At 44.1% G+C, this 25,827-nt stretch overlaps 1 protein-coding gene across 2 annotated transcripts in view; it reads right to left on the bottom strand.

The window, feature by feature from the left end:
* LOC146967309 (zinc finger MIZ domain-containing protein 1-like) overlaps positions 1 to 24,393 on the bottom strand; it is a 115,054-nt gene extending 90,661 nt beyond the window's left edge. For both annotated transcript variants that reach the window (XM_085761821.1, XM_085761820.1), the window contains exon 1: positions 24,170 to 24,393. The gene's annotated coding sequence lies outside the window, so the exon portion shown is untranslated. The remainder of the gene's footprint in view (positions 1 to 24,169) is intronic.
* Between the last annotated feature and the right edge of the window lie 1,434 nt (positions 24,394 to 25,827).

Here is a 25,827-nt window from a genome sequence, read left to right on the forward strand (position 1 = left end):
CCATTTGGTGCTGAAACAGATTCCTTTTTTTTTTTTTTTTTTTACACTTTACACGCACCAGCATTTTGCCATGTTTATAAGTCTATATAATTCATTAAAGAAATATTCAAGTGTCAAAAAAAGCTAGCTAGCCAACAATGTCGCGAGGAGCGAAATTTCACTTGACATTTGTTCTAGTTGCTGATGCTTATGCGAGTCTTACATGAAGTGATGGCTTCAATATTATTTCTCCTCCTCCTCTCTCTATGATATATCTTGTTTCAAAAGTGAGAGCAGCCCAAGAGGGCGCCTGTATTTTTATTCCTTTGTTTCCAGCCTTTCCCTATCAGAGCGAGAAGGTGGTAGCAACTACACAAGGGAGACAGAGATAGAGGTGTAGGCAGCTGGCAGAGCGCTAAAGCAAAGAAACGCTGCGCCGTCTGACCACGGACATAAAAATGATGCCCCTTTCTTCCCCCCTGCTCCATCCCGCTTCATCTGCAAAGCAAATCACATGCCCTGCAGCCAGAGATTCCTCTTTGGTCACCTGGCTGTTCTCGCCGTTTTCAACCAGGCCCAGGAACAGAGCAGGGTTTACTAGAAGTGAAAGACTTTATAGTCTAATGGAGAGGAGCTAGACAGAGAAACAGAGGGCAGGACTTCCAACCGATTGCAAAGGAGAGGTGGGTGTAATGAGGCCTGATCTGTCACAAGAAAGAAACGGACCTGTATTTGCATTTTCAGCCCCTTTCTTCGCCGCCCTCCCTTATCGTTTCTTCCCCCTTCTCGTAATAAGGGAAAAAGAAAAGGCAATGAGAGGGAAGAAAGACGGCAGCGGACATATACACAGAGGAATCCGGGGAGGGGAAAGAGAGCACATTACTATTGGGAGGGAAAAAATGATTAAAGGCTGAGATGAACACAATCTGCTGGTTCCAGAGGAAAGAGGAAGGAATTTCCAGAGCCAATAAGCGAAGCATCACAGGGAGACCTGCCTCCCCCCGCTATTCAACCATGACCATGCTGGCTGAAGCACATTTCCTACATCCGCCCTTTTACACCAGCCCATGGCACGCGTGTTTCATGCACATAGAGTCATTACTGGATCTGGAATATTGATTTTTAAAAACATCGCAACCCTCCTATTTACAAGAAATACAACATATTTGAAACAGAAGTGTCCATGTGGGATTCCTTCAGGATTGCTGATTGTTGCAACTAACCAGGTATAATAGTGTTAGGATGACTCAGTTGCAGGGGGCTCTTGAGGCAAAAAGGAGAAGAGAAAGAAAAACAGCAACATCAATAATGAAGTGAAGGAGATGGGGGAAGAAAACAAAGCCGTTCATAACAAATGAGAAAACAGGCAGAGCGTCTCATTGCGAGAGCGCTAACGACAATCAATTAGCAATTGCTCATGATCTTGGGTGCGTCGGAGTATAAGGTGTCTTAATGAGTCCCATTTCCATTAGCTGCTCGACTCGAGAGGCATAAGGAGGAGGCTGCTCCCACCAGCTCCTCCATCTCAATGCCTAATGACTGCGAGAGTGGATTACTCCATCAATTCCTCGCTTCTCTTTGTTTATCCCCTGCGTAAATAATGGTCAACCATTACAATGCATTAAGCGGGCCACTCACTGCAGAGCGAACGAGAGGGAGAAAGAGGAGCACAAGTGCTCCGACGGCATCCTCCAGTGATCTCCAGGAAATCGGCTAATACCGGCCATGTGGTGGCAGGAGGGGGGCAGGGAGGGGGTAACAACAAGAATCCGATAGCTCCACGAATATCTGGGCCGTCTTTACTGGGAGGTATGGTTGGAGAGTCAGTGCGGGAAGAAGAGGAAAAGGTAGACACCACACTGAGTTCAACCAAATTACCTGAAGCCCTCCTCCACAGTGGGAAGCTTTCGCAGAAGAACAGTCATATTTGCTGCACACACTAAACCAGAAATAAATAGGAATGCGCTAAAAGGTGTTAGTTCCTGTGGCTCCCTGAAATATTTAGTTAAAAGGGGCCTACGGGGACAGTTTAGTGGAAGATAGCTCCAGTAAAAGTGCTCACAAGGAAGATGTGTGAATTATTCTGTTTCTCGAAAGACACTTGAAAGCAGCGCCACAGATCCCCTCCATTGTCTTGGGGCGGCAAAAGAAATCTCAGCAAACTGGGCAAATAAAATCAAAAGTATGCATTTTCTTCATAATTTGGGTGAAATGACCCTTTAACAAGTTCACTTGCACCTCAGTGAGGCTGTGTTTTCTAATACGGTTCATCCAGACGGGAAATATGTAAATGTGATTTTCACATCATTGGTCTTGATAAAGAGCATCAACAATGTGAATGGATGGATTGAGTCTTATGCAATCAACACCACATAGGGGATTTTATTTGTGTCATATGAGTGAGTATAATGAACCCCTGGTGTTGCAGTGCTTTTACACTGGATTGTACCAATCAATATTTCACCCGAGCTCCATCACTCCCTTTCTATTTTCCCCTCTCTTTTCTGGCACTCTCTGGTCTCCCTCTTGTGTCACAGCACCGGACAGGATAAAAATTAAACGCATCAGCAGAAAAACACACAAGTGGAAATGATCTCGCCGCTCCGGCCCGCTCGGGTCATGAATTCAGCTAACAGTGCTTATCACAGGCCGCCGCTATTAGTCTTAATAGCTGCGGTGACAACCTGCCTTGAGAGAAGATGGGCTCTGCTTCCCGGGGCCTCACCACAGACAGGTGATTCTCATCTGCGGTCTCTTCATGTGTCATAGCGAAGGCAACGCAGGCTGAGAAATGTCTGGCGGCTTATTGGAGCAAAACATCAGAACCTGACAGGCCATTACAGACACCAGAGCCATATGTTCTTACACACTCACATCAATCAAGGATGAATTAAGAATTCAATCAATTGACGAACACATCTAAACTGTTCCTGAGCTTTTATCGTGAATTACGAGGATCTAAGGCCGAAATAAACGTATAAGCTCCGTGCAGCTATTACACCATATTCAACATGTTCATACACAGCATGCAATAAGAATTCATTGGATGCATTTATTGGGATTAGATAATGTAATTGTTCTGCCCTAAGAATCTGAAACAATTTGTTTTACTTGTACTACTCTGAATCTAAAGCTGCACTAATAGGTGACATATATCTGGAAGGTGTCCATGAGAGTAACAAATTCTTCTGCTGTTCCACTATTTTAACTTCTTTCAGCTCGTTGTTTTGATTAAGCAACTAGCTAGTGAACATAAATCAACATGTAGCAGTTAAAATAGGGAAGAAGAAGGTGGAGACCAAAACAGAGTTTGGACTTACAGTGATTGACTGCAACAACAGAACTGAAAATAAATAATAATCAACTTCTCTGTGTTTTTTGGACACATGCACAAGAAACAACTTTCTAGCTATAACTAAAAATAAATCAATAAAAATAATGAATGCAGCTTGGCTTTAGCGGCCCATGTAACAGAACTGTGTGATGAAATGCTCTTTGGGAGATTTACAGCATGCAGGCCCTTTCTTTTCTCCTAATTTTATGGACACAAACTTGCACCTTTGACCTCCTGTCAAAGAACAAGATGTTTTTATCACTGAAGATTCAAAAGGGTTTCTCAAGTTTCATTTCCATCCCAAAGATCCCAGAGAGATCCAAAGGCCGGTCACAAAACACTTTCACTTCCACAACCTTGGATGGTGTAAATTACTCCTCCGTCATCATGATGGAGCAACAACAACTTTTCTCGTGGAGGAATCATAACTCTGTAGGATTCAATGCACACACACATGTATCGTTTATTGTGCTAAATGTGAAAGCGCTTCATGACTTCATGTGTGTAAGGGTATATCGCAGGGGTCAAGAGGTGACGTGGCATAAGCATTAAAGTCTTTGGGAGAAAAATGTTTTTTTCCCTTTGATCTTAAAGGTTACTTTCTGTATCATTGAGGAGCCGTGCTGCGCTGCCATTGAATGGGAAGCGTAGCTGGAGTGGTGAAGTGAAAGTGTTCAGTTAGGTACCTCACAAAAGTAAAACCACATGAAAGAAGCGCATACAATCAGTGCACACAGGGAAAAAAGTCAGTCTTCATCAACACCACCATACTGTACAGCGGAACAGCAAAACGAGTCGACAACAGAGAAAAAAAAACCCCAACTGAAAAGACCGTGGTCCTAGCTGCCCCTTAAACACCAAGCCAGACAAGCGCTGTTTGGAAAACAAATGTCAGGACATCTTTTCAGCCAGATTGCTTTCCCACGAGCCAGTGGAATCCTCCGCCACTCCACTCCTCCACAAAAGAGTGCGCTTGTGACTGGGACCGTGTCAACATGTTCCTCCATTTAGACGGAGGGAGGGAGGGAGGACCTACTTGGATCCACTTTGAGGCATGTCTTCCTCTACTGTCGAGAGCTTGGTTAGGACGGAAGAGGAGAAACTTGTGCATCCGCTCTATGGCAAAGGCTCAGGCGAACTTTTGGCTGCCTCAAGCCCCAAATAAGATCAAAGTGTTAACTTATTATGGCAAGTTTGAAGGATTCAGTGTTGTTGTAACTTCACAAAACCACAAAGAGACAGCAGAAACCCGCTTGCGACCTCTTATCATCGCTGAGAGATGACACTCTATTTTACAAACATGACAAAGTGCAGAGATACTGGGCAGAACGGGCTGCAGCTGCAGATCTGAGTGTAGAACAATGGGAGTCTGTGCTGATCTCTGGCCTGAACAATGGCAGGATGACATGGAGCCTGACAGACACACACACACAGACACACACATATACACACACACACACAGAGCAGCAGGATCTCCACTACAGACAGGAGAGGCAGCTTCACAGAGCAACAACACTGCCAGAAAACATCTCTTCGTCTTCCTTTTTCCCCTTCCAACATCTTTTATGTGTTTTGGCACCTCTGGCAATCATAACTCAGAAGTGAACAGTCAAACTTTGAGCATCACCATGAGCACAACCTTGTGGAGGGAAATGAGCTACTGTTGAACGTTTGGGCACAAGCTCATCTTTAATGGAAAGTTTCTATGATGTAGTAGTTGAAGTGTTGGAAACTACTAGTGTTAATTTCATCATTCATTATTTTTATTAGTAAATCACAACGGGAGAGAAGGAGAAAAATAAAGAAACGCAATTTGCTGACAAGATTTTAAGTAACAATTCAACATTGTCATCAAATACCTGAAGTATCCAGTTAGCTTAGCTTAGCACAAAGACTGGGAACAGGGGGGGAAACAACTAGCCTGGCTCTGTCCCATGGTAATAAAATCCACCTACCAGCCCCAGCTCTGAAGGTCACTACACCCATTATATCTCATCTGTCTAATCCATATGAAAACATGAGTGTAAAAATGACAAATGGCCGTTTCTATGGGCTTGAAAGCTTCATACTTAACAGGCAGATCTAATTTAAGACATTATATTAACCAAAATGTCCAACCATTAATTTAACAATAGATTCTAAATATTGAGGGAACCTTATTAAATATTAAAAACCTTACAAAACTCAATAAATGCTAGCCTACAATTTGCTATCGTTGGAGTGGATCAACTAGGTGAAATAATATCTAAGAACAAAATGAAGCTGTAATAATTTAAAAAAGAAAATGAAATTACAAGATGCTAAAAGTGCAAAAGGATATAAAACGTACAAAAGAAATAACAAAGCAAAATACAAAACAAGTAAATTGATAGTGCTAAATCCAGGAGGTGATGAAATCTCTTGTCTTCCACATGCCACTGAGGCGCTCAAAGTGTCCTTCATTATTAATGTCCTCGGAGCAGGACTTGAAGCAGCTTTGCTTCTCTTATCAATCATTCATCTGCTTTCCATTGAACACACTCCCGATCCTCCGGTGTTGAATCAGACATGAAGTGGCTAAAGGGGCGCCAATCTGAAGTCTTACCGTAATTAAACAAGGCTAACATGGGCCCCAAACACCTGCTCTCAAAACGATCCCCGATGCTGCGCTAATGCAAGGATCCCCAGCAATCCTTATCCTGTCAGTCATCTCATACACGACACTCAGGTCTCATAAATTAAGAATAAGATGCCAGAACCTATTTGTGCTAAGTCCTGTGCGTGTCCTTGTGTTCTCAAAACACCTCAACAGTGAAAACTTGAGATTGAATCAGGTTGAAATAATGTCAGTGCTGCTTTTTTTAAATTATTTTCTTCAGCAAAAAAACAGACATTGAAAAACAAGCAAATGGGTGCTTTAGGCCCCAGCTGCTCTCTTCTCACCTCCGCACCTTGCGCCCCGTCTGAACAGGATCCCATTTTTGTCCTCGACTATACAGCGGGCGCTTGGTTAACGGCGAACATAATCTAAACTTTGTGGGTCTGTCTCTCTGTGGAGTGGAATTGAAAGCATATCGTGCAAGAGTTCTTCGGTGGCAATCTCCAATTACCTTCTGCGTGCAAGTGTTCACTGCGCTGGAACTTTTCCATTTCATCACTACACTCAAGCTAGCCCCCTTTCCCCACCCTCACCCACCATCCACCGCCCGCCACCCCCCACCCACCTCCATCCAAAGCCAACCGGCAGCGGCAGCGGCACAGCAGACCGTGTCATCTGTGCACCGCGGGGGGATCCGTCCAAGCTGCAGTGAATTCCTCGTTTTGTCTGGGAAAAGACTCATGTCGATACAAACCACAGGTGCAGTGAGGTTTTTTTTTTTCCTCCTCCTTCTTCGTCTTTTTTTTTTCTAACGACCACAGTGAAAAGGGGGCAGGGCAACGCTCAGCTCCCCCTCGGCTATGTGTGTCACAATTACTCGGTAGGTCAACTTTCCCCCAGTCTCATTAAGAGGTAAAACACTGAGGCCAGAGAAAACTCCTCTCTTTTTTTTCTTTACTCTGACCCTGCAGGAAATGTTTCAGCTCGCAGAGAGCCGCTGATGCAATCGCTGTCCAGCCCGCACAATGGATTTGGGAAACAAGAATGAGGGATTATTTGATGTAACTTCTATTCAAGAGGCCAATTCGGCCCGACCAATCAATACTAATCAACGAGGAGCTGACAGGAGATGAAATTCCCTCTGCTGCAGCCAAAGTCTCATGTATCAGGACTTAGAGGCTGCGCTCAGGCTTCTTCCTCCGCTTCTTCACACACAAATCCACAGCTTGAGAGTAACTGAGTGCACAGATCTCCACTTCTATACAATAAGCCATCAGTAAGGACTAGCTGGCTTAGGTACATGCACTTGCAGTCATCAGGTGCACAGAGGTAGGTTTAACTGTTGGCTAACACGAACGTGGTCGTCATTAGAACTTGCTAACACGTCAGTTTGGTATATACAGCTTGCTGCATGCGCTTCACCCAAGTGGTGGAGAGATTAATTCAATTAAGCAGCAGTGGAGGATGGAAACACACCTCTACTGTAGTAAAGGTACACCGAGTTAAGTCCTGTGCTCAAAATGATCCAGAAAAAGATACTTAAATGGTCAAAAATGGCCACATTGTAGAATCACGCCGATGTTTTTTACTAATCCAGCAGCATTTCACTGTTTAAGTGAATGTGGATTCATCTTCCGATCAGTTTCTCCTGACTACATTGCTGATCCCTTATGCATGGAAAAGCTGCCACCATGAAGCATTTGGCTTTTTTGCATTAAAAAAAAAGAAGTTCTCAACCAATTTTATTCAGCTAATTAACTAATTAATTCACCGGCCCATCTTCTTGTTCCAACTTAAAACAGCTACGTTTCTCACAGTGTTACAAGCACTTCCCTCTGAAGTGGAGAGTCTATAAATTGCAATACAAAGATTCTACTCCAGTGAAGTAACAGTACCTTAAATTTGTACTGAAGTAGAGTTACTACATTCCAGTTCTGGATCATGTAAGGTCTTGAAAGCACAGGCCTTGTAATGAGGTATTTTAACATTGTGGTCTGAATTCTTCCTCCACCACTGCCCAAATCTCATTGCAACACCCTGCAAATTATTAATCTCCAGTGTTAACCATGTTGACAGTGTCAAGCTCTGAGAGAGTGCAGCCTGTAGAGGGTGCCTTTCATCTGAGGCAAGGAACTACAAAGAGCATGAGCTTTTCATGTTAACACAGGAAACATATATTTAATGAGACAACCACTGCAATCTCCGCTGCCATGCTAAGTGAGTCTGACCCCACACCGCAAAACTCGGCGGCGCTGCCAAACAACAGTCACGGCAGTCTAGACGAGGCCGAGCCGCAAACCGGGGGCCTCCCGAAAAGCTCTTGTAATGCACAAGGAATTTGGTGCGGTTTCCTCGGAGCGGAGAGGAAACGCATGAGCGCGAGCGAAAGAGGGGAGCAAGATCCCTGCAGAGGTCAGAGCGCATCCCCGGAGGTGTCAGGGGGAGTAAATGGGCATGACTGCAGAACATGGGGTTATACCCGGCTCTCCTCCCTCCTCCCTTCCCTTCCCTCCTCCTTCTTCGCGGGGTGCCTTCACTGACTCCCTGTGCGACGCAAATTGGAACGGGAAACAGTTGTCAGCTCTGGGGGGAGGCGAAAACCACCAACCTTATTTGAAAACAAACACAAATGTGACGTGAAGGAGGATCTGTGGGAAGACACGGGGACAGATGGAGTCGCATGTCGAAGGATCAACCTTGTTTGACGAGTGTGGAGGCCGCCGCCAAAGCTGCTGCTGCTGCTGCTGCTGGTTCTCTGCACGGCTGGCTGAAGGCTGACACCAGTATCAAGGCCCATGAATATTCAGTGACCAAGTAAATGAGGCAGATAGCACTTGACATGTTTAACATCCACCTTTGGCACCTTCCCTCTACAAAGCCAACAAGGTGAAGCAGCAGAACAAATATGTTGGTTGTTTGTGGGCGGCAACAATCCCCGCTGATGAATTGGACGGCTTTTTGAACAAAGAGAATGAGTTTCAGTGGGCGAGCGACATCAAAATAAGCCGGACTCGGGAAAAACAATCTGATTTCCTCTGTGGGATTTGAGTTTCTAAACTGCTGTGTGTTTTTTCTTTTCTTTTTTCTTTTTGAAGAGACTGGCATTAAAATAAAAATTGTAGTATTATGCCTTGCAATATGCTGACATTTACATTCTTAGAAAAACATGTTTCCCTCAACTATAATCCCTGCTGGTATCAAAATGTTTGCTCTCTAAATATTTACCAACCCTGAGTCACATCTAAAGCCTAACACAGGCACCTTGAGACTTCCCTTTTTTTTCCCCCAAGTGTTGTGTCCCAAAGGAAATGCTGTGAAAGCACTACAGACTATCTTGCAAGTGAGTAAACTCTCTGAGCACACAACACATTCCTCCAACACCTCAAAACAACTCTGAGGAGGAGGAGGAAAAAAAGAATCTGCCACCAACAAACTGTGCTGCTTCAAATCACCGTAGCTCCCGACAAGAGAGACGACGAGCATTTGGTTTTTGACGCCACAAAGCGGAGAGTGGGAAATTTGTTACTGCGATAGTCCACGTAATGGAAATGTTGACACTGTGATAGTCTCCATTGCTTATCCACTGGACTGGGCCATTTAGCATCTGCTCAGTGCAATTCTGAATGAGTGGCTTAAAAAAAAAGGAATATTCAGCTAAAAATCCATCTTTACATACTCACGTCAAAGGCAGTTCAGCAGTTTGTAATTGAGCTTTTCAGAGACGCCCTGTACACTAACAAACCCACCATGATGATTCAGAGTGCTTATAGTGACTCGTGATGTCCAATCATGTCCATGTAAGTGTGAGTAGGGTCGTTATAACCTCACATACACTCCTCACTCAGACTAAATCTAACAACTGTTTTAATTAATAAAAATCTAATATTTAAAGGCAAGGCAAGGCAATTTTATTTGTATAGCCTGTTTTTACAAACAGTTTGTCTCAAAGGGCTTTACATGGCATCATAACAACATCCTCTGCCCTTAGACCCTCACATCGACTGAGGAAAAACTCCATAGAAAACCCTTTTAACAGGGAAAAATCAGAGAAACCTCAGGGTGAGCAACAGAGGAGGGATCCCTCACCCAGGACGGGCAGACGTGCAATAGATGTTGTATTTAAAGTCTGTAAAGGTGCACAATATAAAACAATGTCTGCAAAATCAGAACATGGCCAAGTCCAACATGCAAATCCCATGCAAAGTGTCACACATTGTTTGCGTCATTAGCAAACAAAGCTGTGAGGATGCTCTAGATGTAAAGTAACATACAGTATAAACCCCAAACGATATCAGTAGTAACATGACAATCACTTCATCACGTGGAAATGAAATCACACAATATCTGACAAAATAATCAGATTTTTTTTGGAAGGCAGCTAAATCCATTTAAATGAAAAGCTATAGTATGGAAAAAATAGATCAATAAATCAATTATGAATACCTGTGATAATTATTTTTCCCATAAATCAACAGGCCTATCATTAGACTTCTCTCCTCAGCTCTATGATCAGCCTCCTCCCCATGCGGTAAACGCTGGTATTGTTTACCTAAGGTTTAACGTTATGTAAATGTTCACTGGGGGATTAGTTCCCCGGCAGATTTCTTCTTGCTGCTCCGATTCTTTGAGAGCTTCCTCAAGGAGCTGGAGCCCTCTTCTGCCAAATCCAGCTCCATAACCATTCCTCACTATAGTAAATGTGTCAGTTTCCTAATATAAATCTCACTTCTCTCACACAAGTATTTGTCATTTTTTAAGCAAACACTTCAAACGTCATGTTGCTGCTTCCCGCACCATCTTGCACTGTTGGTCAGACAAAACCAGCAATAATATGACTGAGTGACCTTTATCTACAATTTTTCATTGATGCTAATATTCTGCCACTGTCACTGCATTATCCAATTTATTGAGGAATTTTCTTTTTATGATTGTGTTATTGATTTCAGCCTGGTTCCTGCACACACACACACTCACACACACACAGATAAAGATTTTTGGCAGAGTATTCCTTTACTGGGCTTGTTAAGCAGCTTGTACAGTATAAACACACACACATACACACATATTAACACTATTGAGTTGTTGGTAAATTGTGAACACAAAGGGGCCATGCGTAAAGGAGCACCCACCCCCTCTCTCCCCTCTCTCCTTCCAGCTGTGTCTCCGCAGCCTCAACAAGCACCCAGTTCCACATGAACTGAGAGGTTGTGTGCCTCATAACACCACGCAAACACAAACAGCACACACATATATGCACTCTAACCTCCTCTTGCCCCCTCCACTACCCCAACCACCACCACCCAACCCTCCGCTCAGTGCACCCTGCCTCCTGATAAGCTGGTTTGCCAGGCTTTTGCCAGCGCGGCTGATGGCTCCGTTTGCACAACCGCTCCATTGTTGCTGTGCAGAGTGGACAACTGCACTTTGGACCTTTCATTGGGGGGGGGGGCTTTTATTGTGTTTCCCTTAAGGGCATCCACTGTGGTTTATCTGCAACCTGCCAACCACACACACTTTAAACACTGCATTAACCATATCTAAGGTTAGAAAACACAAACAGTAGCTGCTGTGCTGCCGCTGTTAAGTACAGTACAGTACGTTCGCTTTTGCCTGCATGGCTGATTTTTTTTTTCTTCCTCTTCTTCTTCTTCTGGAGCTTAAGAAGACTCATAAAAGAAAAAAGAAAAAAGGCAACTGAATTATCTGTGTTGCTGGAACCTGATCCACTGCCGGCTGACCTTTTCCACAAAGCAATATCAAACGTAATAGTTGCGCCGAGTTAAGTGATTGCAATTTATGAGTCCATTTAACTTGATTCAATATTGGATGACAAATGATTACCTTGGTGAAGTAAAGCTTACATACACGAAAATAAACCCCGCTATGCACAAATACAGAGCTTTATCAAACTTAACAATCAGCTCAGTGTCTGTCTGCTTCGGAGTCTGGCTCAGCGGAGGGCTGAACAGAATTTTAAAAATGCATGACAAGACTAGAAGGAGGAGAAGAAGGAGAGGTTGCATATTAAATATCCACAGATATACCCCCGCTCCGCCTCCTCCCCTCCACAACCTTCACCCAGTTTTTTTTTTAATTTTTTAATTTTTTATTGTTTTGGCTCTAACTCCATTAAGCTAAAATTGATGTGTATTGAATAGATGTTGCCTCTAAATCTGGTCAACTGGCCAAATGGATTAAGTGAATCAAATCCATTTTCCTGAGTACATTGAGGAAGTGTCAGAATGAAACATTTTCAATTTTGCCCCTTAAGGTCCAAGATTTCTTCATCTCGCTGTAGAACAAGTTGCTTACCCTGCAAAAACAGGCCGCAACACGTCGCCAAACATGGCCCCGGCATTAAATTAGCCAGACACAATCCACATATTTGATTCGCTGTGCAGCCAGAAAAAAAAAAAAAAAAAAAGGAGTTACATGACTTTCAGGCATCCAGCTCAGACTATAAAGAAACAATGTAGCCTACTTTGCACACTCCTCACTGCACTCTTTTCAGCCACATCCTCTTGGATTTTATGACTCTGGTTAAAATGCAACCATTAAATATTCATGTGCGAGGGCTTTCACCCGTGAAGCAGTTTCCCCTTCTCTCCCTCTCTCTCTCTCTCTCTCTCTCTCTCTCTCTCTCTGAGCTTTAGAGAAAGTGAGAAACTTTTTGATTTTAACTGACAAGAGCTAAATATTAAAAAAGAAGCTTTGGGAGTTCAGCAAAGTGTGGACTGCTCCTCGCCAATATCCTACCCTGCTGATACCAGCCTCGCCTTCTCCTCTTTCATCCTCATTGTTCTTAAAGATTCAAGACTGTAGTGAAGCTCTCATAGAGTAAATTAACATGACAATATAAACTGGGGAGATTAATGAAAACAAATACTCAGTAGCTGAACAATGACATTATGAAAATTGATGGTTGACAATCACTCTTACGAGAATAGTCTGAGTCTCCCCCTCCTTCCTTTAGTCGTCAGCAAACATCACGCCGCACACGACATAAAGTATATCTTTGAAAAATACTGCTCATTAATTTTTCACTTGTTGTCTCAGCTGTTTATTATGCAAAACATTTCCCATCAGCAGCAAAAGTAATGACACAAATAATTCATACTTTCCCTCTTAGAACTCCTGCCACGCTAAAAAAATCCATAATATATAGCAAGTTAAGAGCATCTATGAAAGATTAAGGATGAAATGATGTCTGCAGGTATAGACGGGAGCATAAATAAGGCTGAAGTGTGATTCTGCTGCAGTGAACATTAGGGAAATTTTGGAGGCTTTATTTGGGTAGATGTGATTCGCATACAAATCGAGGGATGCAACAATTCAGGGCTTTTCCAAACAAGCCATTTTGTAGACAAATGAAGCAACTGCTCAGACACGTGAGGCCTGCTTTTGTTTTTCCAGTCTTTGTGCGCAAGGTGGCAGAACGCATGTATGACAACCCGCCGCCGTAAGTTGACTTTAACCGCCGGAAATACATGAAGGGGAGAGAGAGGGACAAAAAAAATGAAGCCCAACAATGGTATTGTTGTCTGAGAGCTGGGGAAGTGCGAGCGGCATGAAGAGTTCATTCATTCTGAACTAATCTTTTTAGTGATTTGGGAGCAACGATTCGTGCCACTCGCTAATGAATGAGGGACTGAACTAATAATTAGGATATTTGCGGATAATATTGTGTCAGCCGAGCGCTGCTCCACAAACAAGTGTATAGCCTACAGTCAATCACCATCCGAGTTGGGACGGTTAAGTGTATCAGAGAGCGATCGATTATTACTCTTTGATCAGTCACCACCGAGTCTCTCCTGCTTCAGCACCGAGCAGCTGATTGAGACAAATCAAAGGGTTTTTTGTTTTGTTTTTTTGGTTACTTTATCCTGCGCTGGCTTGAAAGAAGCCACTTGGCAGAAAGTTTCCATCGCCGCTCATCGCCGTCTTTGATCCCAAATAAGAAAACAAAAAAAAAAAAAAATGGAGGATGGCTTGTGAAACATGAAGGCTGTCAGAGGCATTCTTCCACTCTTGGAAGGCTGCCCGCTCTTTTGAAAGGGGGTTTTCTTCAAAGCAAATGCCGGTGACATTACCCATTCTCCTCCCAATTAAAATTTATTGAAAACATCCAGGAAACACTGTACGGCTAATATCATCACAACTAGCTTGTCAGAAACAAACAAATACAGCGATCACAGGGACAAAAAAGGGAATCCTTCCCCGGCCTTTTGAGTTCATAACCAGCATTTAATCCGCTGTAATGATTTACAATATGACAAGTCAGGCAAAATTTACTGTGACAGATTGAATGGGACCCAAATATAATTACAGCTCACATGATCTTCCTCCACCTCCCTCCTCCTCCTCCAGAGGAAGTGTCTGTCGACGCCACACAAAGGAGGTGGAGGATATGCAGCCCGGGGTGATTTGCTTTTTTTTTTTTTTTTAATTTGCTCCTCCAGTTCAGCTGATGCTAAAAATAAATAAATAAGAAACAATCAAGATACAAAGCCTTGTGGATTTATCGGCGCGTGAGGAAGCAAGGTGCAGGGTAAAGCAGGTGAATGGTGGTTAAATCAAGTCACTGATGTCTAGACGTCCTGTTTGACCTCAAACGTCAAAGGTCAAACAAAAGCACAACACAGGAAGTAGTGTGTGATCAGCATCAGGAAATGAGTCAGCAACCACTTTGATAATCGCTAATCAAATGCTATTTCATTTTGGACTAAGCACGACACTGCGAAATGTCACTTTGAATTTCTCTAGGTCCTTTTTTATTGTCATTTTATGGTTTAAATGACTGTTCGTTTTATCAAGATTAATTGGATATTGGATGATGGAAATACTTCAGGGTGTATTGAACATTTTTGAAATAATGTTACTGCACTGGAGGATTTTTTTATGGGCTGTAAAGAGGGAGGGGAAAAAAAAAAGAAGTGTAAATATAAAAAGTTGTTTACAAAGTTCGTGTCGCAGCGAGACTCCAACCAGTCTCAGCGAGGTCGTAAACTCTGCGAGAAGTGGCAACACATCGGGGTAATTCTCCTAAAGAAACCCACTGTGCCCAACACCACCAGCAGCCCCCCACCACACCACCCACCCAGATTAGGTTTCACATTCCTACCTCACAAATAACACTGACACACACACACACGAGAGAGAGAGAGAGAGAGGAGACAGAGAGGTAGATTGAGACACAGACACTTTTGTTGAGACACTTCTGACCTCAGACTATTTCATCTCGCTGACGATGTTTACACCATGAGTCAAGCACAAGGATATCTCCTCTCTTCTTCTCCGTCCAAGATGTGGAGGATCAGTCTCCTCCTCCCATCCCATCCTACCCCCTCCTTTCCTCTCCTCTCCTCTCTTCTCTTGTGAGTACACTCCCCTCCTCCCCTCCCTTCCATCACCCTTCATGCTAATGTAACACACATTAGTGAAACCAGCCGCACACTGTGTGCGTCCATGGCGACACTGAGGATGCTGGGCCCTCGGGTGAGCCATCTCTCTCTCTCTCTCTCTCTCTGTCTCTCTCTGTGTCTCTGTCTCCACATGCCAGGCACATCACGGGCACAGCCTCACACCACAGCGTCTGTGACTCAAACATGCCCTCCTTTTAGAGCAGATGGTCAAAAATAGCGTCCGCCGTCAACATTTTTGTAAGCCGTGGAACCCGTTGGGCCATACACCGTTTGCCAAGAAGGAGTAGGGGTGCAGTGTGTGTGTGTTAAAAATAATCTGGTCAGTTACAGCTTTTCTCTGTTTGATACTGACAAAGTGAGAACACCCTGTTGTTTGAAAAGAGCTTATGCAATCTGCACCTATAAATAGAAGTGTGAAGTGTGTCTCTCTGCGTGTTTACAACCACCACAACGCTGCCCAATTACTTAGCATCATCAGCAGTGGTAGTCGTTATGATATCTGTGATTACTGCTAGCGTGTGTGAAACAATTTGTTGCTGCTGCTGCTGCTGCCACGGTAACCTTTTATTTCCTTGTTGGGGATGGGACGGCCCGCCAATGAACACACGGATGGAGAGGAGGAGAGAGGGGGTGGGTGGAGGGGGAGGGGGAGGGGGGCGAGCGGGGGGCATAAGGAAACAGACAGGATGTGTTTACAGAAGAGTTATTTAAAGTCACCGCTGGGACAGCAGCGCACGTGGCTACAAGCCATATTTCTGGTCACCTACATGCTGTGCAGACACACAAACGCACATTTCATGTCCTGAAATCTAAGGTCAGACACACACACACACACACTCACACACACCAGTTAAGTTATTAATCCCCTTAACTCTTTGGCTCTTTGTGCTCAGACTTCACTCTCTATTTCCTGACTCATGGCACTATGCTGCTATGCTTCTTTCCTGTGGGTCTCATGTATCAGAGTAGGGATATTGTATTATAAACACGCAATCAACACACAACAATGCACTACATTTAAATGAAGAGTGCCATATAGATGGTATAGATTACATCATCCATTGATTTTTCTATTCTCATTTCCATTTCTTATGCACATACTGATGCAGATGTGGCACTGCGGTTCCAAGCATGCTTTGGCCGATGTAAACAGGAAGTGTTGTGTTGCCATGGGGATGCAAAGTTACACCTGAGCACTGTTTTTTTTTCTTCTTCTTTTGGTTATCTACAGGTACTAGCTACAGAAAACACAAAAAAGGATCTGAGGTTGGGCAAGAGGAAGTAAAAGAGAGTACCCAGAATGCTACTGGGTGTGAATTTTGACCCACAATGCATCAAATTGGATGCGAAGGGTTAATGTATTCCACCCAGTCCAGTGCTGAGACTCTCTCTCTCTCATGGTCTTCACAGCTGTCACGTCAGCGTATCAGCTCCAGCCCATGATGCATGCCTTGCACCTGGGTAACCGACCGCACGCAGACACCGTGTTAGAATAAGGGTACAGTGTAAGCTGACACACAGGCGGTGGGTGTGGTGTCACCGCTGTCTGCCAGTCATCATCAGTGACAGCAGTTTTGTTGGAGCGGGATGAAAGAGGGGTGAAAAAAAAACTCGATATCTGATCCGAAAGAGACAAAAAGAATAAAAGAAATCACGTTAAAATTAACACGACTTAAATTCCAACGATATCAACTTCTTAAATGTGAGTATTTGCTGCAAATTCTCTGTTTTAGATGATGGTTGAAGCCAAGGAATGTTTTCGAGTTGTAGACTAGTTGGTCTGACAAAACACACATGCAATGTGAAGATTTCACCTTGGGATGGTCATTTTTTCCTCTCTACGAATGAATCTTTGCTGCTGTTTAGAAAAGAGGTTGTGTTACACAGAAACCTTCTTCTCTGGCACAGTTCTACATTTACAGTCCCGAGAAGTCATTTTCTTAATCAGCAGTTTATGTTGTAGTGACACTCCTGGCTGACATGTGAGATTCAGATTTCTGTTTTTGTCTGTTTGTTTGTTTGTCTGTGCTTACTGCTCTTAAAGTGGCCATTAAAAGAGGAATTTCTATGCCTCAGTCAGGATTTAAGAATATAGCACCCTCTCCGTGTCTGTGATGACATCTTCAAAAACAGCAACAGTTTCTTGTTTTTCCTCAAAGCTGTTCAATTAGCAATGATAGAAAACAGAGAAAGGCAACAAAATTGAACATTTAAGAGGCAGAGACCAGTTGTTTCATATCTGAAGTCGTGCGAATCAAAAGTTAGTTGAACTAAACACAAAGAGTCGTGACTGAGCGTTACCCTGAAACATCCCAGTCCACAATCTCCACAATGAGCAGCATCACCAAGAAAGAATCAAAGGCTGTAAGAACAAAACACCCAGCGTGACCTCTTCCCTCTGGGGCCAACAGTGACTATGCAAAGCGAAAACAGGTGAAATGCAAAACAGTATTTCAAGCAGCAGCCTCTTGTGTTGTCGACGACACATGGCAACAGACGAATGAGTGCACTGCGCAGCATCCTGGGGATTTTATCTACTTGTGTTTTTTACATCTTGATAGCAAACTTGAAAGCGTGTGACATTTGTGTTTGGGGTGAAATGGATGGGTAAGGGAGGCTAAAGGAGGGGTGTTGCTGGGGAAAGAGATTACCCTCAGACCTTTTCTTTGAGAGCAAGCGAGAGAGAGAGAGAATAGGGGGGGGAGGACGTTCCCTGTGTATTAGTAAATCCCAGTTAATTTTCCCTGTCAGAGAACAATGAGATATGGACCCCCACCCCAGGCTCTGTTGAATGTAATTCCACCACTTGCTCAGAATCACCTTCATTACTCATCAGAGGTGTGGATCTCTCTCTCTCTCTCTGTACTGGAAAAAAAAAACCTCCAGAGCGCACACACTAGACACTGTGATACTTCAGCAGAGCCCCCCGGGAGCCTTTTCAGCACCCATTTTTTTTTGATAGTGAGATTACACCTCTTGAGACATTTTCAAATTTCAAGAGCAGCTGCTACTTTCTCAGCCTCCACTGAAATTTAAGAGGGGGAATATGTCTGCCGTGCAAAAAACACCATCACATGCTGCAACATTTGACAGCCCTTCAGGGTTCCTGGGTCGGACCTTGTTTAATTTATAGAAGCTGAGACTTTCGAGAAGCCGGATGTTATTCATGATTCAGAGCCTTTCATTTACACTTAACACTGCGGCGCTGCACTGTGACATCATCTGCGTATGTTTTTCACAGCATGTCACATTCAACATGCATGAGCCTGCGATTGCTGGGGGCCTCAAAAGCTCCAATTATATCCATCCAGGGTTAAGACTCACAGATTGGATCTTCTCTTTTTTTTTCACAACTATCACGTCGCCTGTTTTTAACCCTCAAATCCTGCTGATGACAACAGACAGCATGTAAACAAGAGTATTGGTTGATTTTAATTGCATTTTAATTACAGGTGAACAAGATTCGAGTGCAAAGGGCTTCAATTTAACGGATCAAGCACATGCAGTTATTGACTCTAGGGCTGTTATTTTGATTATCTATCAATTATTTAGTCCATCAAATGCTGGAAAACAGTGGAATATGCCCAAGGTTACGTCTTCAAAGAGCTGGTTTTGTCCAAACAACAGTTTAAAACCCCAAGACTTTGAATTCAGAGTGAAATAAAAGAAAGTAAAGTTGGAAATTGTCACATCTTAGAAACTTTAACTTGAAAATTATGATTGTTTTACAGCATTTATTCAAGTCTGAGTCATTTTTAAGAGTTGTTGTTTTTCTGTCACATGTACCAGTGATGTTAACATCTCTGGACTGTGGGTTGGACGTAACAAAAACATCTGAGGACATTTTCCACTATTTTTGGACATTTTATAGACAAAATAATTTATCAGCCAATTGAGAAAATAACCAGCAGTATAATCAATCATGATAATAACCCTTAGTTGCGGCCCCTAAATCTTGCACGTAAATGATATTTGAAATGAAGAGGGAGTTTTCCTGGTGTGCCAAGCCGGCATGGGAACAATCCAAAAATACAGTATTTAGACCTATTAATCACAAGATGTGTATTTTCTGTTCCGGCTAACTTCCCCTCCAGCGTGGCTGCAGCTGTAACAGGAGGCAGGCCTATTGTTCAGACTAACAAGGGCCGCAGAGGTCACTTGCATTTTCACAAGAGCTTTGCCAGAGGGTTTGGGGAAGCAACCGGCACACCAGTCTGTTTAGTATGGATCTACACTAAAGCTTTTTCTATAAAGTCACATCATTCCCAGTCTATTATAAAGGGGGATGGATTAGATTAAGTGAGATTATGCAGAGAGGGGCTCCCTAAAAAGAGCAAAAATAACACGCTCAGTACTTAGCAGGCGAGTCAACAGTGGGATTAAGCCAAAAGGACACGTTCAAATCCAGTGCTAATATGCACAACGGCCATCCTTCAACACACTCAACTTTTAAGTGGTCTCCAAAGCTGCTGCGCACATTTCTCCAGCTGCATCCAAAACAAAGAAAAAAAAAAGACTTTTATTCTCATATTCTGGTCGTAAAACTGGAATTAATCCCCAACTTGACAAATCTCAAACCTCAAAATAAGGGTGATTTTTCTCCTCCCCATCAAACTGTCATCCCGTCTTCCCCCCCTGTCAAGCCCTCACTCCGCGTACACTTTGTACAATAACAACTCCCAGCACCGATGCAACCGAAAAAATGCACAAAGTGGTTGCACACTCTAACATGATTAAATGATGTGTGGTCTGGCGTCACTCCCAGCACCTCTCCCATCCCTCACTCTGCTCCATATCTCCCTCCTGCAAGAACGCAAACACACACACACACACACAGATTCCCTTTCCCTGAGCTGTGTTTTGAAAATAGAAGCTTCATATTAACAGTCAACAGTCAAGCTGACAGGTACAGTCCGACCGTTCTCTCCATCATAAAACCCCCTCGGTGGATATCTGCTCAGTACACATGTTACTGCAGCTCCGTGTCACCGAGGTGGAGCGTCGCAAATCACCACAAAACACACACATGAGGAATGCAGAATAACACACATATGCTTATTTTGTCATTCTGAGCGGTGGAGGGAGAATTTGGATCCGTCACTGAAATTTCAGCAGCGACGCAGTGGTGTAAAAATACTGCCTCACAGGGAAAATACAGATGTATTAGCAGCAAAACGTGGCTAAGTAAGGGAGGGATTACACAGACGCTGAATTTTAATGTTGTTCCTGAACTTCTTTATTCTGTTTACAGTAGTTTAATCCAGTGGTTCTCAAACGGAGGAGTCACAGGGTGAATAACCTTGTTTTTTCTCCAGTTACATTCATTCGCTCTGACCGACCTCTGCCACCTTTCCATTTGAATGAATCACTCTTTGGTGGTACTGTTGAAAATAGGTTGCAAGTCAAGGGCGGGCTCATGAGCAGGTGACACTCACTACTACAAAGACCCAGCTCTTCCCATAGACTCTTGTGGACTGGTAGGCAAGATCGTAAACTCAAAAAACAAAACAAAAAAGACGTTCCCATTCAATCGTTCCACTGAAATATCAATGAACCGAGTCTGGGGATCACATTCACAACGCGGGAAGGTTGGAAAAGAACGACACAGCAACGTAACAGTGCAACATATTTCATAAAATTACATTTCCCTCTGCAAAGTAAGTTGTAACTATAGTTGTCAAAAACACATAGCTCAGTGAAAAAGCTCAGTGTTTCCCTCTGAAACCTGGTGGAGTTGTAGAAATTCACTCAAATTGCCTGATGGGTAAATGCACTCACTTCTCTCTCTCTCTCTCTTCTCACTACAGCGGAGGTAGTGCAGTATCAAAATAACCTTTTACAATGTTATAATTGCTCACAAGTACCATGATAATAGGATTATTAAAAATGAAGTGCTGTTTGACACCAAAGTAAACCTCAAGATTAAGCTGCTACACAACTGCCCGGTGACACACTTTTCCTGCACTTAGAGCGCCAAGGCAAGGCTTGCCCGGCTCTCTCTCTCTCCTTCCTCATTGAAAATAGTCATACCAGTGGGGTGATTCATCCCCAGGAGTTTATTCTGTCAAGCAAAGACAACACAAAAAGGACCTTGAGCGAAACCTACACAAACCTCCCACAGGCTCTGACCGCGGAGGAAGAGCAGTCGGCTGCTTTGCTCGCTCGCCTGCCTTTTTTTTTTTTTTTTTTTCTCCTGTTAGTGAGCTTAAGAGAGCTCTCCGTACGCAAGGAGCCGCTCGCCGCAACTGGAATTCCCAAGCTGAATCAATAACATTATGACATTACACACCATCTAACAGCCCTGTTTACCAGCTACTTAAGCACATATTGTTGGTAAAAGGAGGATCAGGCTGCAAACCTTTGGGAATGGGTTTAGTTTGGCTTGCAGTGAAGCAGTGCTGCTGGACTGTCATGTCTCACAAAGCAGTGTTTATCTCTCAACTTGTTCAGGGTGTAAAGTGACACTGCACATCATTTTTGTGCCTCTGGAATATTTCCAGAGAAAAAGGCAAAAGCAAAAGCATCAGATGCAGCATATAGACCGTACATCAGTGAGGTGAGTGCAGGGCTATAGAGGTAGAGAGACACACCAGGCTCTCAGTCTCCTCTCAGGCTGGACGGCAGTGTTGCTGGAGGTAATGAGGCCTCTTGTGTGTCCTCTCTGATCTGAGAGTTGAATAATTTCCCATGTGGCACGGCCATTTCCAGCTTCCGCCTTCACTCTCACCTCGTCGGGTGGGTGGAAAGGCGAGAGCGCAAACTCCCACCCTGCTCTGAAAACGTGTTGCCATTGTCAACCCCACAGTGACACACTGGCTGCAGTCCAGACCAGAAAAAAAGAATCGCTTCAGCGTCTCAAAGATGTGTGTGATTGAGGGGTTTTTTTTTCTTCTTTTTTTTGTTCTTCTCTAATCTGAGTCAGAAGCAGCTGAATGTCCTTTTACAGTTGTATTCTGCCTCACTATGTGCTGATGCTTTTCACTGGTCAGTAGGAAACTCAGAGTTAATAAATGGTCTACTTCAGCACCCAGACACACGTGCTGGGTTGCAGATCTCTGTTTCAATGTGGCTTTTGTTTGACGGCTGGTGTTTCAACATCCTCAACTTGAATAGAAGAAGGTCAGCCTGGTGGGGTCTGCCCCATGGTTATTCAGGAGCCCAACCTGGGGCCCCTCAGAGATGGGGTGACTGGGAGGGAGGAGACGGGACAGAAACCACCACCACCCCTCCTCCTGCTCCCCCTCCTCCTCCTCCTCCTCTGTCTGACACCATCCTAATCTATGAAGCCACTGGAAGTCTGAAGTTTCCTCACACAAACAAAGCTGAATCAGCTCTTAATCACACATGTTGTCATCGAGCGCTGCTGGTGCGTGCGGATCGGGAAGGTCGGCACAAGCAGGAATTTGAGCCAAAAGGAAGTCAAAAGGGCCAGGTGCACAAAGATGGCAGGCAGCCTCCTAAGTTGGACCAAAACCTTCCCATCCTGCAGCAGGGCTAGATCTAAAAAGTTGCGTGGAGGAGCCGGCTCAAATGGAAAACAGACCGACGGATGACATGACAGAAATGTAAACAAGCAAACCGAGCCTGCTCAATAACTGGCATCACCAGGAGAAGTTTTGCACGAGCTTCGGCGGCTGGGTCCAAAGAAGTCTGCTCTGTATGTGTATGTATGTGTGAGTGCAGGATAGAATTTGGATGCTGCAGCAGCTGAAAGCAGACACGAGGAGGAGAATGAACTTTTCAGCAACATAACAAAAACAGGAAGAGCTCTCCTGGACATCTCACCAGAAAAAGACAAAAAACATCTGCACGTGTACCCCCCACTCCCCTCCAACTACCACCAAATCTGGAGATTTATAGAAGCAGAGGTTGAAGTGTGTGTGTATAGGCCTATACATGTGGGAGAAACACACTCAACACACTCCTCTCCCCTCTCGCCTTGATCACGGTTAAGGAAAGCAGATCAGGGAGCAGCTTACTTTTTCCACTTGGCCATGCTTTTTGCTTCCTGGACAGATGTACAGCAAGAAAAGGAGCCTAGTTCTATATAAAAGCCCCCCTCCTCCTCCTCGTCTTCCTCCTCCTCCTCCTTACTCCCAACTGGTTCCATATTCAGACAGCAGGAATTTTGGGGAGTCAACTTGTTAGACCCTTACCCAGCAATAATGATCTAGAGAGCAAGCGAGATAACTCCGGGGCTGTGACACAAATGCGCTGATATACGATGCTGTGCACATGTGCTGCTGTTAATGAAGTCCAGGAATAAACATTTTAACATGGCATTAAATGGATAATCCGCGCGCTGCAGTGGCCGCTGTCTTTGCTTTGCCTTGCCTGCCTGGTCCACAGTTCTCCTTGCAGCTTGCATGTATCAGCAACGTTAAATCCACCATGTGCACATCATCAGAGGCCAAAAGGTAAAATACAAAACAATAATAATAATAAAGGAAAACACTGCACATAAATATACACATACACATGCAACACGCGCGCGTTTTGGAGATCCACGCGCAGCGGAATGATTCATTCTGCAAACAAAATGCATACAGGCTGCTACAATGTAGCCTCCAAGCCCCAACGCTTTAGAGATCAACGCGGCATCTGTTACTAACGAAATGCACAACCTGCTTAACAGCCCGCCGGTTCAATCCCGACGGCGCAGGGCAGCGTGGTAGTAAATAAAAAGCTGCCGTTTATGATTACATGCTCCGACGTGCTGCTCGCTGCCAGTTCAAGTGGTCACTCTATTGTTGAGAAACAATCTGAGCCAAAGTGGAAACAAAACCTTTCCCCGAGACAAGAGCCTCGCAGCGCGACACCGGGGGAACAAGCAACGCTAAGTTTGCAGCTACTCACCGGGTTATTAAGCGGAGAAAGTCCTCGGTAATTTTCGGGCTCTTGTTTTTAAATATCTTCCCCCCTCACGGCCACTGAGAATGGGCTCAACGTCAGTGGGTGAGTAACTGAATAGACTCGGAGAGAGCGCAGTAAGTTGAAGTGTCAAATTACATTGGCTATTCTATTACCAAAGGGACCCATGCTCGGTGGCTGCTGACAAAATGTGTCGCGGATTTTTTTTTGACGCGGAGGAGAAGCCAACGGGAGGTGAAGCCCGGAGCGGAGCCGGACTGCCGCTCAGCCGCTCAGCCGCTCAGCTCAGCGGCCATCTGCTGCTACACACACCGGATCCGGCTGCAGCGACCCCCGCTCGCTGCCTGTGGTACCAGCCGGGTCCACCGCGCTGTGCGGAGCCGGGCTTCATTTCTGAGGGTATCAGACAGCTGATACACAGTATCGACAAGCGCATTAACATGGAAGCTGAGCATGCTGGGAAATTCATTCCATATGTCTCCATTGATTGATTGTTTTTAAAAAGATGTTTTTTGTTTCGATTTTTTTTCTTTTTTCTTTACAATAAAGCATTTAAAGAAATAGAAACACTAAAATCTAATAGTGGCGCTGTAGTAATCATTGTCATCATAATCTTGATCAATAATAGCAACAGTGATGTAAAAATATGAATAGTAAAAAATAAATCTAGTAATAGCCTACCTGGCATTAATTCATTGTTACACATTTGTAGGCTAATAAGCTACTAATAATAGCCTGGATAAATAAATGAGAAAACTAGCCTATATTAAAAAAGACAAAGCCACGAAATTGAAATATAACCTATAATAAATAACGAATCATATAAATAATTAATGATAGGCTGACAAAATACAATAATGGTAATTGTATCAATAATAATAATCCTCATATTTATAATTGATCCTTGTACAAATTACGCTGTGATTACACTAGCCTACAGATGTCAAATCTGTAGACTATTGTCTGGCTATAAATCTGGTTTTATGGATTCCTATCAAAATAAACATCAAAAATACTTCAAATAGCCCAATGAACAGCAGCTAATGCATGCACGCCCACAGCAGCACGAGCGTATCGACGCACACGCGCTGGCTTGGCTGGCGCCTGTCCTCCTGTGATCCTCCTCGGAGCTGACGCCACCCTCCGTGTTTTGCAGGTCGCCGCTCTCTGATGGAAAGCTCTGAATAACAAAGACATGTTTGAGAGCAGCAGCGGCATCAGCAGCAGCAGCAGCAGCAGCAGCAGCAGCAGCAAGCAGGGCTGAGCGCTGACGTCAAGGAGCCATGACTGTGCCAAGCAGCATCCAGACTCCATCCACACACACACACGTGCACGCACGCACGCACGCACACTGACCTGCCACTGCCACTGTGACCTGTTTGGATTCACCCCATGTCAAAAGTTAGAAACACACCACCCATGCATACTGTGATTGACTCTCCAAAGTTGGGGCCAGAAGCTCTTGAAGGTAGGAAGTCACCACACAACTGATAGACTCTGCTGGTGTGTTTGGACTCCTCTGAGCCCCTGATCTCTGGCCTGTGTATCTACCCCAGCTGTCTAAGTTAGGGGGAGGGATGGGCTGGAACAATAGGCGCCATTTGTCCTGCTAAAAGGTGACAGGAAGCATTGATTTCAGCCTG

This window comes from Trachurus japonicus, chromosome 19 (assembly GCF_045865225.1).
Source record: "Trachurus japonicus isolate A0001 chromosome 19, Traja_1.0".
Lineage (NCBI taxonomy): Eukaryota > Metazoa > Chordata > Actinopteri > Carangiformes > Carangidae > Trachurus > Trachurus japonicus.